Below are 12,663 nucleotides of genomic sequence, written 5' to 3' on the forward strand. Positions count from 1 at the left end.
AGAGAGGAAGAAAGAGAGAGAGATAGCTGCTCCGGCCTGGTCTGAACCAGGCAGGAATTCAGAGGCCCCAGCAAGGTGGGGAATGGGGGGGCAGAGAATAAAATTTAGCAAGGCTTCAAGTCACTGAGGCCTTCTCCAAGACGAGGGGCCTCTCCAGAGGCTGGTGCCTCCAGAAAAGCCAACGAAAAGGAGTCAGCCTGTTCACTCACCACATGAGAGTCCAGAGGGAAACAGTCTGAGATCACTAGCCCGAGTTCCTCCACAGTCAAGTTCCAAGGCAAAGACCCTCTCACATGAAGTGACCATGAAATTTACAGGTATTTCTTTGCATCACTTCCTGTGCCTTACTTGTACCAATGGTAGCATAAACTTGGCTTTAGCCTGCCCAGGAGGCAGTCAGTTGTTTCTGATTTGTCACTTGCTGGCATAGACTCTCCTCCCCCACACTTAATCCTTAAGTGGGGGTGTATACCTTCCTGATGACTAAAATCCTAAAGAATAAGTAGGGTGGAGTAAATCTCAATTTCACACAGTCAATCAATAAATATATATTAAGCTCTTACTATGTGCCTGGCACTGTGCTACATATTGGGGATAAATTTAAAAAAAAAGAAAAAGATAGTCTCAGTCCCCTCCCTTGAGGAGCTCAGAATCTAATGGAGGAGAAAAGAAGCAAAAAATGTACATGTCCAGAATAAATAGGAAATAATCCAATGAGGGAAGTTACAGATATTAACAGAGGAATATTTCCCAGATTAAGCAGGGTCATCCCTCTATCCTCGATAAACAAGCAGTTACCCAGCTCTCCTGGTTATTTACCCTCCATCCCTGCTTCCATATTTATATTTGCAGCCCCATGCCCAGCACTCCCTTTATTCTCCCACAGCAGAATGGAAATTTCAAAAGAAGAATTTCATCAGTAACAAGGAGAAGTAAGATGAACTCTCCAATGCTCTGTGCTAAGAATCTTCCATTCATGTTGCTACTAGAAGCCCAAGTGTCCTTCCCTCATCTTGCTGGGCTACCCAGACGCCTCATGTAGCCAGCTACTTTGTAGGACTGGGGGCAAGGTTTGGGGTGGGTTTCTTACAAGCTGCCCCCACCACCCCTAAGGCTCATGGTCCCTCCATTTAAATGCTGGAGACTTAACCCTGCTGCTGTGGATGATCCCCAATTTATCCTGTACTCAGCTTGTTTGTACATGGTAACGTGCGTTTTGTCCCTCTTATTAGACTGGGAGCCTCTTGAAGGCAGTTTGGGCTTTGCTCTGTATCCCCAGCACTTAGCCCTTGCTCCTGTGTTTAGAGCCCTCACTATATAGACTATGCTTAGGGTAGAGAAGCTAGAAGAGGGAAGGGGCTGTCCCTCAAGTGCTCCCAGGAACCAGAAGCCTATTCCACCTACTCATAGACACCTCTCCAGTATGAGTCAGGGCTCTGCTCCCTTCCATAGGACGCTGGATCCTGAAACCTCTACCCAGAATTCTCCCAGTACAGGAATTTTTCCTAAACCATAGGTTAACATCATTGGATTTGTGTGCTGGGGGTTCCTGGCTCCATAATCATTGGTAATGGTTCTACCAGAGCCATGGTGGCTTCTCCAGCCATTACCAGCTCCTAGTCCTCAGTGTCAGAAACAGAGTCGACAAAGACAAAGACAAAAAGACACAGAGACAGAGAGAGGCCAGAAAAAGAAAGGGAGAGCAAGAGCTAGAAAGCAGGCAATTCCCACTAGCTGTCTCATGTGAAATGGAAAACAAATAAATAGGAATGGGAGGGCTCTAAGATCAGAGACATTGAGTTCGGAGAGCATTTAGAGGCTGAGTCCAGCTCCCTCATTTTACAAAAAAAGAAACCCTTGCCCAGGATCACATAGCTAATCCGCAGCAGGGATTTGTTTAATTTAATTTTCATTTTTTCCGAAGTTACATGTTATTACAATTTTTAATAATTTTTTCTGACATTTTGCAATCCATGTTCTCTTCCTCCCTCCCATCCTTCTTTTCTCCCCAAGATAGCAGGCAATAGGATATAGGTTGTTCATGTGTTCTCATCCAGTATCTATTTCCATGTTCATCATGTTGTGAAAGAAGACACATATTACTTACATCAGAGAAAAATTCATGGAGGAAATAAGGTGAAGAATGGTTGCTTCAATCTACACTCAGACTGATCAATTCCTTCTGTAGTGCTAGAATAGATAGCCTTTCTTATCATGGGCTCCCTAGAGCTCGCCTGAATCCTTGCATTGCTGATAATAGTTTAGCCCCGCACAGTTGAACATCATCCTTCATTGCTGTTACTGTGTACAGTGTTGTCCTGTTCTACCCACATCGCTTTGCATGTTCATGTAAATCTTTCCAGATTTTTCTGAAATTGTCTTGTTCATCATTGCTTCTGACTCAATAGTATTATATTATAATCACGTACCAGGACTTGTTCAGCCATTCCCTGATCAATGGACATCCCTTCAGTTTCCAGTTCTTTGCCAGCACAAAAAGAGTTACTATAAATATTTTTTACAAGGAGGTCCTTTCCCCCTATCTCTTTGGCATACATCTGTATACTACTGCTAGTGGAGGTATTGTTGGGCATTTTGGACATGGTTCCAGATTGCTCTCCAGAATGGTTGAACCAGGTCCCAGTTCCACCAGTGGTGTATCTAACATTTATCATTTTCCTTTTTTTTTTTTGGTCATATTAGCCAAGGCAGGATTTGAACTAACATCATCAAGACCTATTTCACCACTACTTCATTCTGTCCCTTGAAGTCTAAAAAGAGAGCCATCTCAATGGGCTCTATGCATCTGTCAGTAATCACTTCAGATGCCTCCCCTCTCCCCACCCCATCTCCCACCACTAAGGTAGAGCAGTAGAGAGCCTAAGCAAAGTCCTTCCTTCTTCACTGCTAGACTCTTTTGTTGACTACAAAGCATATTAGCATATTACTAGGAAGGGGGAAATACTTTCCCCCCCAGAGAAACAACAGAAGAGGAGTTCATCTGCAAATTAAGGAATGAACCAAAGAAAAACCACCTACAGATTTGAATTGGTTGAGAAAATCTGCAATGTAAAAGAAACAAGGGACAACACTGAAAGAGAATTAGAAGTTGAAACTACTGGGAGCCACTGAAGACACATCAAAAGATAAACCATTTGGAGGAACAAACACAGAGAGAGTATTCTTCCACAGCATGTACAAAAGTGTCAGCTGGCAAAGAAGAGGCTTATTTGTTTGCTTGCTTTTTAAACAAATGGGATAAATAAAAGACAAAATAAATGTAATTGAGAAAGACCAATCCAGCACCAAGAATTTATAAAATTTTAAATTTTTTAATTAACTAAAATTAATTAATTAATTAAAATTTTTTAAAACTACTTAGTGCCAGGGTCTGTAGGAGACACCAGGGATTCAAAAACAGAAGCAAACCACTTAATGAGAATAAGAGCAAAGGACAAATCCTGAGTGTCATAGAACTCTGAAGATAATGACAATTCACGAAAAAGTAATTGACATGAAAACAAATCTGGAAGTTCAGAGATTAGATTAATTGGAATCCCAGAAAATAAACATGAGATACAAATAACCCCCGAATAAAAATAAATCACTGGGGGGAAATTCCCAGAATAGATAAGAGTAGGACTTACTCCAAAAGTCTGGGGGAGGGGAGAATCCATAGGTTGGAAGCCAGGAAAAATCCCACATTCTAGTCTCTAAGACATTTAATTACCATATTGAAAGATAAAGACATTCTTTGTGTTTCTTAAAGAACCAAGAACCTTTTTAAAAATAATGGTGAGCTCTAAAGTATGGATTAGAAGCTCCTCTGCCACCCACCCCTCACTGAAGTCCACTTTGATGTCTCCTCAGCATGTAGTGTTGACCCTGGGTTCTCAGACTCCAAACCTTAAGCTATAGCAGAAAACAATGAGCTGAAAAAAAATGGTGATTACATTCCAGGGCCTGGCAGCATATCTGTCACCAGGGTAATGATTGTTTTGGCAGCTTGCAAAGACTGCCAATGAGGGATAAACGGGCTGAAGCTTAGAGAGCACCAAGGCAAGGGGGGGATCCTCAGTTCCCCAAAGTGCTTAAGATGTTTCCCTTAGGGTGGGGTCTAGATTTTCACTTTTATTTTGAAAAGACATACTGCATCTCATCTATCCTTGGCTTCTGATGCTGACACTGCCATCAGATATTCCAGGGAGGCAGGGATGCTTCTAGGATGCTTTGGGGAAGTTCAGAATCCTCTGGGCCTTTTGAGCCTCACAAGGTCTTCCAACCAACAAAGAGGTGGGGAAGAAGACACCCTCCTCCTCCTCCCTGCTGCCCCCAATCTTGACTTCCCAGCGATTCTTTCTAGGAGACTGGATTTCTCGGAATTCCTCAGCTCACTCAAATCACCAGCTCTAACTAGCTGGGTGGTTTAGAGCCAATTCCTTCAGTCAATCCAAACAGATTTCCTGTAGCAACTAAGGAGATATGCCTAGTCCTGGTTCACATCTAGTTCAAAATCTCTTTGATTAATTCCTGAATGTGTATTCTCACATGATCCTTGTATCTTCACATTGACTTTGAATGAGGATAGGATGGGGCGATAGGATTTTACTTTTCTTACTCCTTTTAATCAGTCAGTCCACAGTGACTATCCCTATAGAAATGAAAGAGAGCCACTGAAGACTAGTGGTCATTTCCCCCATTTATTCCATAGAATTATCCTAGATAAAGAAATCATGGTCTAACCTATAGATGATGTCTCTTTAGCACGTGCCTAGATAGGAGGCACAGACCCCTTGCTGAACTGTATTCAAAGTCTTTTCCAGCATTTCATAACCTAATTAGCTACAGACAGCTAAGTAATTCAGTGGAGAGAACCTTGAGCCTGGAGTTCAAATCCAGTCTCAGACACTTATTACCTATGGCACTTTGGGCAAGTCACCTAACCTTTGCCTCAGTTTCCTTAACTGCAAAATAGGGATAATAAAATCACTTTTCTGTCAGTGTTGTTTTAAAGATTAAATGAGAAAATACTTGTAAAGTAATTGGCAAAGTGTCTGGCACATAGTAGGTGCTAAATAAATGCTAACTACTACTAATTAATAATAATAATGAACCCAGGATCCTCTCCCTCTCATGATGAGTTCTTAAAATAGGAAGTCTGGGTTTGAGAAAGCCAAGGTTAGGACATAATCCAACAAGAGAGAGCTCAGATGCAAAGAGCACATTTCTCTACTTTATTGTTTCCTCTCTATTTTATAAATAAATTTCTGACTCGGGATATAATAAATATTGGCGACCACATAATTTCATAAAATTATTGTCCAACCATTAATTTTCACCTTTACATTTCAGAGGACAAAGATTCAAGTCTCAGCCTTGTTGAATAGTACTTATGTGACTGTAGACAAGTCATTTACAAGACCAAGCATCTAGTAGTCTCTCCTCTCCTAATCCTGTGGAAAAGATGAAGAGATTCAGACCAGATGCTGATAGTTATGCGGATTTGAAACCAGATGAAAGGGGAGACTTGAAGAGTAGACATTAATGTAGTTATTCCATGTCAACTTGGAAACCATGAGAAACTCAGAGTGAAGTAATGATTCCACCTTGGAATGTGATAGAGAATATATTTTAAAGGATTCTAAGAAAGTACATGCTGGATCTCATAGTCTAAAAAACCTGCAAGGAAATCAGCCAAGGGAAAAAGGGACATTTAAAAAGGTTTTATGCCCTAAATAGATTAAGAAAATCAAACCTAATGAGAGGAAAGGGAGAGAACAAACATTTTCAAGTACCTAATATATGCAAGAGACTAGACTAAGCACTTTATGAAAATTATCTTACTTGATCCTCACAACAAACCTGGAAGGCAGAGGCTGTTATCATTCCCATTTTACAGGTGAGGAAACAGACAGGCAAAAATGAAGTGACTCCCCCAGGGTCATGTAGCTAATAATTGTCTGAGGCTATATTTGAATTCAGACTTCTTGACTCCATGACCAGCACTCTGTGCATGGTGGTACCAACTGGCTGCCTCTGGATAAGACACGAGGATAGTTATCTAAAGAAATATCAGGATGTATATTGTCTAGTGTATCTTAAGAGATAGCAACATTTCCTTGTTAATGGAACTAAAGGCAGGAGATAGAGGATAAATATGAAAATTATATAAAGAATATAGAAACATAAACTCTATAAACTATAGATATATACACAAACACGCACACATATATACACATACCTACACTATAAGGAGAGAATCCTGGGTACTAATATTCAAAATGTGCTGAAGATGGAAAAGGGGGCAGAAGCAGTCCAAAGTAGCATATTTGGGCTCTACAATTTTAAAAAGATGATCAAAAGGATCAGGCTGATCAATGATCAGGCTGGTGATAACTTCTAGCAGAGAGAAGGAAGAGGTTCCCAACTCTTATTTTGCCTCTGTTTTCTCTTCCAAGGTTAGTAATCTTTGGACTGGCAAGGACAGGACAAAATGGATAATACTGAATTGATACACAAGGAACTAATAATAAAGAGTCTAACTACCAGCCACTGTGCTGGGTGCTGTAACTACAAATACAAAAATGAAATAGCCCTCACCCTTGAAGGGCTTCCATTCTTTTTTTTTTTAATTTTATTAATTAAGAAAATTTTTCCATGGTTACATGATTCATGGTCTTTCCCTCCCCTTCTCCCACCCCCCTCCTATAGCCAACATGCAATTCCACTGGGTTTTACATTTGTCATTGATCAAGACACATTTCCATATTATTGATATTTGCACTAGGGGATTGCTTGGAGTCTACATCCCCAATCATATCCCCATCGAACCATGTGATCAAGCAGTTGTTTTTCTTCTGTGTTTCTACTCCCACAGTTCTTCCTCGGAATGTGGATAGTGTTCTTTCTCTTAAATCCCTCCGGGTTGTTCAGGATCACTGCATTGCCACTAATGGAGAAGTCCATTACATTCGATTGTACCACAGTGTATCAGTCTGTGTACAATGTTCTCCTGGTTCTGCTCCTCTCACTCTGCATCACTTCCTGGAGGTCATTCCAGTCCCCATGGAATTGCTCCACTTTATTATTCCTTTTAGCACAATAGTATTCCATCACCAACACATACCACAATGTGTTCAGCCATTCCCCAATTGAAGGGCATCCCCTCATTTTCCAATTTTTGGCCACCACAAAGAGTGCAGCTATGAATATTTTTCTACAAGTCTTTTTTCTTTTTATCTCTTTGGGGTACAAACTCAGCAGTGGTATGGCTGGATCAAAGGGCAGACAGTCTTTTAGTGCCCTTTGGGCATAGTTCCAAATTGCCCTCCAGAATGGCTGGATCAATTCACAACTCCACCAGCAATGCATTAATGTCCAGACTTTGCCACATCCCCTCCAGCATTCATTACTTTCCTTTGTTGTCATGTTAGCCAATCTGCTAGGTGTAAGGTGATACCTCAGAGTTGTTTTGATTTGCGTTTCTCTGATTATAAGAGATTTAGAACACTTTTTCATGTGCTTATTAATAGTTTTGATTTCTTTAACTGAAAATTGCCTATTCATGTCTCTTGCCCATTTATCAATTGGAGAATGGCTTGATTTTTTGTACAATTGATTTAGCTCTTTGTAAATTTGAGTAATTAAACCTTTGTCAGAGGTTTTTTTTATGAAGATTGTTTCCCAATTTGTTGCTTCCCTTCTAATTTTGTTTGCATTAGTTTTGTTTGTACAAAACCTTTCTAATTTGATGTAATAAAAATTATTGATTTTACATTTTGTGATTTTTTTCTAGCTCTTGCTTGGTTTTAAAGTCTTTCCTTTCCCAAAGATCTGACATGTGTACTATTCTGTGTTCACCTAATTTGCTTATAGTTTCCTTCTTTATATTCAAGTCATTCACCCATTCTGAGTTTATCTTGGTGAAGGGTGTGAGATGTTGATCCAAACCTAATCTCTCCCATACTACTTCCAATTTTCCCAGGAGTTTTAATCAAATAGTGAGTTTTGGTCCCAAAAGCTGGGATCTTTGGACTTATCATAGACTGTCTTGCTGAGGTCACTTACCCCAAGTCTGTTCCACTGATCCTCCTTTCTGTCTCTTAGCCAGTACCATATTGTTTTGATGACCACTACTTTATAGTATAGTTTGAGATCTGGAATTGCAAGGCCTCTTCCTTCACATTTTTTCTTCATGATTTCCCTGAATATCCTTGATCTTTTGTTCTTCCAAATGAACTTTGTTATGGTTTTTTCTAATTCAGTAAAAAAAGTTTTTTGGTAGTTCAAAGGGTATGGCACTTAATAAGTAAATTAATTTGGGTAGGATGGTCATTTTTTTATTATGTTAGCTTGTCCTACCCATGAGCAGTTAATGTTTTTTTCCAATTGTTTAGATCTAGTTTTAATTGTGTGGAGAGTGTTTTGTAGTTGTTCCTGTGTTTATCTCTGCAGATAGATTCCTAAGTATTTTATATTGTCTTCAGTGACTTTAAATGGAATTTCTCTTTCTAATTCTTGCTGCTGAGATGTTTTGGAGATATATAGAAATGCTGATGACTTATGTGGGTTTATTTTGTATCCTGCGACTTTGCTAAAGTTGTTTATTTTGACTAGCTTTTTGGTTGATTCTCCCCTCATTACATCTTCTAACAAAGACTGCATGATCACTTCTCAGGTATGATATATAGCAAAAATTTAAAGCATATCACTCCAGCCTACCTTGTTTCATATGACTGTCCCTTACATAGTCTGAATTCCACTGAAATTTACCTATTTTTTATTAAGCATACTCAACATTCTGTCTCCTGCTTCCATGCTTCTAAGAACATCTCCAGGAATGGAAAAAAGCTTTCCCTCATCATTTCCAACTCTTAGAATCCCAAATTTCCTTCATATCACTACTCACATGCCATATTGCCCAGCCACCTTTCCTGATTCCCCAACCTCACCCCAGTTACTTGGTCTTCTTCCTCTTCTAAAATTACTTTGAATTTATTTATCTGTATATGTCTATTTCTTCAATATAAGATCCTTGACCAATGATCTTATTTCATTTTTGGTTTCATATCACTGCGCTAGCCATTTCATAAATGATTGCTGTAATCAGAGCCAAGATGGTAGAATAATAGGAAGAACTATAAAGAAGCATGAACTCTTCTGAACTGATCTAGAAAATACAAGAGACCAAATCTTGATGAGGAAACCCTAGAACAAGTCAAAATGAATCATCTTTCCAGGTCAGGTTGACATAGGGAAATAGAGATCTATGGACACTGTAGATGTGATCTGACCGAGAGTTGGAAGAAAACACTACAGCACAGAGAGTGGCTGTGTATCAGATCATGTAGGGTTCCCAAATCCAGTATAGAGAAGCCTAAACCTGTGTAGAACTCAGAAAAAGATGTTAGCTGGCAGCTTTATTGCTCACTGTGGAGTTCTAGGTTCCAGATGCAAGGAAGACTGAGTAGAAGACCCACAAACAGAAGTAGCTTTCTATTCTGGGGTAAGGAGCAGTTTTAGGTCCTGTGTGGTCTACCCAGAAAAGAGCAAGTAGAAGCAGTGTGGTTTTGACCCCAGGAGTGCAGCAAGGTCTCAGTTCCAGATTCCAGCTCAATATGAAGTCTGCAGAGGAATAACCAAGGCAGGAATCCTAGATCAAAGGGAAGACTATAGTTCTTTCACTCTGAAACTTCCCAGCTGACTGATAGAGGCTGAGTCTAGAAGCAGTCTACTGCTGCTCAGAACAAAACCCAGGTCAGGAATCTGCAGAACTCAATTCAGAGGTTAGCAAACAGACTTTGCCCTGAATCAGATCATTCTGAGGACATTGAAAAGTTCCAGGTCCCCAGCATAAGCTGTCCCTGAGATCCTGGGAGAACTTAATATTTAACAACCCAAGAAAACATCAAAAGGAAAAGCCCAGAGTGTCTCTCCAGAAGTTCACAGAACCTGGCTCCAACATCAAATCTAAAGTCAGGAAATAGAATGGAAAAATGATCAAACAACAGTAACAAAAACAACAAAATGCTATTTTGATGACAGGGGTATTTAGCACATAAACCCAGAAGAGACTCCAAAACATCTACAGGCAAAATCTTAAAGCAAAACACAATTTGACCACAAATTCAATTAGAATTCCTGGATGAAGCAAGAGTTTCCTTTTTTTTGAAGAGGGTAAATTTTTTAAATGAAATTAAATAGTAATCTAGTACTTGATAAACCCAAAGATTTAAGTTTGGGGACAAAAAAACTCCTTATTTCATAAAAAAAAAACCCTTGGACAACTGGAAAACAATTGACAGAAACTCAATATAGACCATGATCTCACACCATATACCAAGATAAAGTCTAAATGGGCATGTGATTTAGACATAAAGAATGATATCATAAGATAATTAGGGGAGCATGGAAAAATTTACCTATCAGATTTATAGATAAGAGGAAAACTTGTGACCAAATGAGTGATACAGGGCATTATGGGATATAAAATAGGATAATTGTCAACTATATCAATTTTTAAAGGTTTTGCACAAACAAAACAATGAAGCCAAGATCAGAAGGAAAGTAAGAAACCTGGGGGGCGGGGTTTGCAGCAAATTTCTATGACATATGTATCATTTCTCAAATACATAGGGAACTGAATCAAATTTATAAGAACAAAAGCCATTCCCCTAATGATAAATGATCAAAGATTGGGGGGGGGGATGCTTTGGCTTATTATTGATGAAAGAAATGCAAATTAAAATAACTATGAGATACCACCCCACATCTATCAGATTAACTATCATGGCAGAAAAGGGAAAATGACAAATGTTAAAAGAAATGTGGAAAAATTGAGACATTGATGTCGTTTGGTGGACTTGTGACCTAATCTAACCATTCTGGAGAGCAATTTGGAGCTATGACCAAAGAGCTATAAAATTGTTATTGTCCTTTGACCAGGCAATACCTTTACTAGGTCAGAATCCCAATGAGATCAAAGAAAAAGGAAAAGGGCCCATATATATGAAATATTTATAGTAGCTTTTTTGTGGTGACAAAGAATTGGACATTTAGGGGATGTCCATCAATTAATAGCTAAACAAGTTGTGGTATATGATTGTGAGAGAATACTATTGGGCTTTAAGGAATGATGAGCAGGATGATTTCAGAAAAAATCCTGAGAATATTTATAAGAACTAATGCAAAGTGATGTAAGCAGAACCAGGAGAACATTATGTACAGCAGTAGAAATATTACATGATGATCAATTATGAATGAATTAGTCATTTTGATCAATAAAATGATCCAAAATAATTCCAAAGGACATATAATGAAAAATGCTATCTACTTCCATGGAAAGAACTGATGTGGTCTAAATGCAAACCAAAGTCTACTATTTTTTCTTTTCTTTCTTTCTTTTTTTTGTTCGAGTTTTTGCCGCAAAATGACTAATATGGAAATGTTCTACATGTTTGGAAGATTATAACCTATAATCACATTGCTTGCTGTCTCTGAAAGGGGGAAGGGGAGGAAGAAAGAAAGATAATTCAGAACTCACAATTTTTGAAAATGAATGTTAAAAATTATTTTTACATGCAATTGGGAGAGTAAACAAAATATTATTGGTTATAACCATCATCATTACCAAAGACCTTGGATGATGTCAGAAAGAGAGACCCATCCAGTGGGTCCCAACAACTTGCTGAACCACAGGGACCCTGTTGTCATGCAGACATCATCTGAGCAATGCAAGTCCCAAAGAAGCACATACCAGAGCTGCAATCCAGAGCTGGCAGGACTTCTGTAGACCATATTTCAAAAGTCTTCTATCTATCATGTTTTGGCAGCCCTTCGAAGACACTGACGGAAAATTACACTGAGAGACCTAATTTATATTTGACATTTTACAAGGAGAGGCCAGTGGCTGCCCAAGCTGTGCTATCTGTTCTCCTCAGCAGACTCTGTCCAGCCATGTGGATCTCCCTCCTGTACTAGAGAAAGGTGTGAAGTCAGTGAGTGTCTCCAATGGACAGGACACCCCATGAACCAGCTTTGGCGGGGCCAAGTTCTTCTTCGTTTTTTAAAACCTTCATGTATTCCAAGGGAAATTTAATCCATGTGTTCCCGATTCATTTGCACTTAAATCATTAAAATGTTGTTCTGTGAGTCATTTGATGTCTAAGAAGCCCTTTGAGTCTTTTAATGAGACTTTGAAAGCCATTGGCTTTTTTTTTTAAAACAGAAAGTCTCAGTTTGCCAAAAGAGTACAAACTCCATGCTCTTTTCTCATCCCTTCCATTTTCACCCACAAAGTGGGTGGGAGCTGTTCCATCACACCCTTGCTGGCAAGCCAAGAGAGAGAGAGACAGAGACAGAGACAGAGACAGAGACAGAGACAGAGACAGAGACAGAGACAGAGAGACAGAGAGAGAGAGAGAGAGAGAGAGAGAGAGAGAGAGAGAGACAGAGAGACAGAGACAGAGACAGAGAGGGAGGGAGGGAGACAGACAGAGAGAGACAGACAGATAGACAGACAGACAGAGACAGACAGAGAGACCGACAGAGAGACAGGCAGACAGAGAGAGAAACAGAGAGACAGAGCCAGAGAGACAGACAGAGAGACAGAGACAGAGAGACAGAGAGAGACAGACAGACAGACAGACAGACAGAGACAGACAG

The sequence above is a fragment of the Monodelphis domestica genome, chromosome 8 (genome assembly GCF_027887165.1).
Source record: "Monodelphis domestica isolate mMonDom1 chromosome 8, mMonDom1.pri, whole genome shotgun sequence".
NCBI lineage: Eukaryota > Metazoa > Chordata > Mammalia > Didelphimorphia > Didelphidae > Monodelphis > Monodelphis domestica.